A 3,775-nucleotide genomic window follows, 5' to 3' on the forward strand; every position below is an offset into this window, starting at 1 on the left:
CAAGATTATGATTCTAGAATCCTGATTGAGGGTGGGTGGGGAGTGGAACAACCAAGAAGATGTAAATTACTAGTCAACAAATATATATCTTTAAAATAACAGGTACACTTTCTTAAAATCATTTTATATTTCTGTAGTTTAAGTACTGCTTCAGCTATAAGAAAATTAGCACGTTCTGAAGCTGACATTTCAGCCTTCTACTTAGTATGATAGTTTAATTTGACAGTATAATTCTCCAAATTCTTTGCAGTGATGAAAAGAAATCACACTCCTTCCTCTTCTTACTTAATGTTTTTTTTTGGGGGGGGGGGAAGGTATATATTACAGAAACATCATTATATAAGATTTATATGTTTATTTCCACTTTTTTCATGTCCTAACTTAGGAGTGCCTGGCTGGCTCTGTCAGTAGACTGCGACTCTTGATCTCAAGGCTGTGAATTCAAGCCCAAAATTGGGTGTGGAGGTTGCTTAAAAATAAAATCTTTAAAAAAAAGTTTCCTAATGTATAATTTTTCCAAGTTCTGTTATATCATTCATGTTAATTAAATTATTCCAATAAACATTTTTCCTAGTCTCTTCTGTGTCTCCAATTTAGATTTTGTAAGTAACTATAATATGCTAATAAGCATTTGAATATATGATTTTTTTGTAAACACAAGTACTTTATTCTTTCATGATTCTGACTGATAAGAATCCACACATTCATTTATCATATATTCTTTTTTTGTAATAAAACATTTTTTGCATTTTAGTGCACTTTCCAGAAGAGTTTTGTTATAACCAAAGCTTGACAGGAAGTTCACTTCCATTTGAACCAACAGTATATTATGTTGCTGAAAGTGCAGTATTCAGGATCCCATAAATGTGGTTCTGAGTGATTCTACATCTCAAGATCGACTGGAGATCTCACTTGCACTTTTGGAATTCCCTGAAAGGCAATGTTATGTTTTTAATACGAAAGAATCATCCATCATATATGGCTATTTACCCTTAGCATTAGTTTTTAAATCTCATTCATAATAAATATCATAATTTTTCTAGTATTTCTAGTATTTTCAAAATAGGTATTATGAAGAGATTATTATGAGCTAAAAGGATAATCACTTTTGGACATTTTATAAAGTAGGTGAGGCAATACTGCTTTTCACTCTGTCTTATAATATATTTAACAACTTTCCCTGCCTCAGGAAAGAATAAATCTCTCAGGAGATTATGAGTTATTTTATGGCAAGGTCTCTGCTTTATTTATCTTACCCCCTCAAACAGATACAGGAGCCAAATATAGAACTTTGCATATGAGTAATTGCTTCATGCTTTTATTTTTTTAAAGGAATATATGAATATGTGGACAAATGATTTTGTTCATGAGTAAATAAATTAGACCTTTTCGCTAATAAATACTATAATAAAAATTCCAGTGTATGCTTTCATATTTTTTGCAAATATTGAAAACAAGATATTTACACTTCATAATTTGTAGTGTTTGATCTACAAAAATATATAAAACTGTTTGTTGGCTAAATAGAATTAAAAACAAAACCTCCCCCAAGGCAGAAAACCTGTCCACAAAGGTGGTAGAGAGAGAAAACACTTTCATTATTGATTAAGCAGTAAACCAGAATGTGATGCACATTATAGATAATCTATTAAGAGAATGAAAAGATGGAAAAAATTGTCACCCTTTGGATTAGCCAAGAAGATACAACCATTTTATGTATGTTTCCAAAATGAATAGTGACTAGCCCTTATGTAGAAGGACTTGATAGCACCATTTATCACAAACAGTTCATCCTAGATTCATCTGCTAATTGAGGTGACTGTTTATGTTAGCTAAATTGGCTTTATCCACAGGTGAAACAAACTTCTCATATCTTTATGACAGAAGGTAGTTTGGCAACTTGAAATGAGGTGCCCCGAAACTTTCTGGACTCCTCCCATAGAAACTGGGAGACAGGAATGCTATGTCACTTGAGTTTACATTTTAGAGATGGTAACTTAGCCATTGAAAAGACATTCCTGGGCCATCAAGTTGCCAAAGAGCCTACCTGTTTTCCAAATGATTTATATTACATTTTTTCCTGCAGAAAAAGGGAAAATAGAGATGTCAAGTTCCTCATATTCAACTGGGGGAATTAAGTCTCTTATTTTTAAATTTTTATTTGTTGACACAATATCAACACATAATGAATCACACACAAGAATACAACTGGTATCATAATATGATGGGGTATAAAAAGAAAAACTTATATTGGAAAATTATTACAAACAAGAAGGCTTTGAAAATTTTACTAAGAATTTTTATAAGTCACAGATGCCAGATAGTAAGTAGTTTTGAGCACAGATTTAGGGCAATTATCTTCAGCTACTATCATCTGACATAGAAAAGAAACACATTCGCACATTATTATTAATATTATTTTTACCAGTCAACTGGAAAAGTCTAAAATCTTAAGTCAAAATGGCCAACATTTTCTTTGCTTAAAGGAATCATATTGTAGGGACACTTGGGTGGCTCAGTCAATTAAGTGTCCAGCGTCGACTAAGGTCATGATCTCCCTGTTTTTGAGTTCAAACACACTCCGGTCAAGCTCTGTACTGACAGCTCAGAGCCTGGAGCCTGTTGTAAATTCTGTGTCTCCCTATCTCTCTTCTTGTCCCCTCCTCGTCTCTCTTTCTCTCTGAAAAATAAACATTAAAAGAAAAAAAGAATCACATCATAGTTCTATTTACTTATAGATTCAGAGAAAATTTTTATTTGGCATTCATGTAATAGATTTTAGTCAATCAAGATATAAAATAAGTTCTCTGGTAAAAAATAATAATGGATATTATACCTATCTTAATATAGATAATGAGTTTAAAATATCAATGGTCTAATTAAAAAGGGGGATATTATAAATATTAAGATTATAAAATACTAATATAGTATGTGTGTGTGTGTGTGTGTGTCTATGACGCACAGATGTGAAAAATGAAGATGTATTAATTTTTTAATCTTTATTCATAAAGAGTCAATATATTATATCTCTGTTGGATAAAACAAGACATGGTTGTATTAACATAATACTTAAGTTATAAAGATATGTTGGAGAAAATATGAAATTTATATTGCTACCAACCCCCAATGAAAAATTTAGGAAGAAAGGAAAGAGTATGATTTTAGATATAGGAGGAAGTAGGCTAGTTTTTTGTTGTGTGTGCACTGAAATAAAATATGACATTTTTAAGGTTTTTAAATCAAGAAATCAAGGATGAACACAACTCACACATTTTAAAAGTAGTTAAAGCACTTATAAAACACTATATACCAGTAACTGTTCTAAATGCTTTCAAATGTTGGACCTCTCACTTACATAAATCAAGGCAAACATTTTAAATAAATATTAATAAATGCAATTCAGTGTTACGGTATCACAAAATTATTCCACAGCTGTTTGTAGTCATTAACAAGAATGCATTCTCCTCATTTTTAATAGAGAAAAAAGTAAAATATTTTTCCTTTCATAGTTTATTGTCAGGTTGGTTTCCGCATAACACCCAGAGCTCATCCTAACAAGTGCCCTCCTCCAGGCCTATCACCCCCCTTTCCCCTCTCCCCAACCCCCATCAGCCCTCAGTTTATTCTCAGTATTCAAGAGTCTCTCATGGTTTGTCTCCCTCCCTCTCCTCAACTATTTTTACCCTTCACCTCCCCCATGGTCTTCTGTTAAGTTTCTCCTGATCCACTTATAAGTTAAAACATATGGTATCTGTTTTTCTCTGCCTGACTTATT

Source organism: Hyaena hyaena, unplaced genomic scaffold (genome assembly GCF_003009895.1).
Source record: "Hyaena hyaena isolate Hyena2069 unplaced genomic scaffold, ASM300989v1 scaffold_937, whole genome shotgun sequence".
NCBI classification, from domain to species: Eukaryota; Metazoa; Chordata; class Mammalia; order Carnivora; family Hyaenidae; genus Hyaena; species Hyaena hyaena.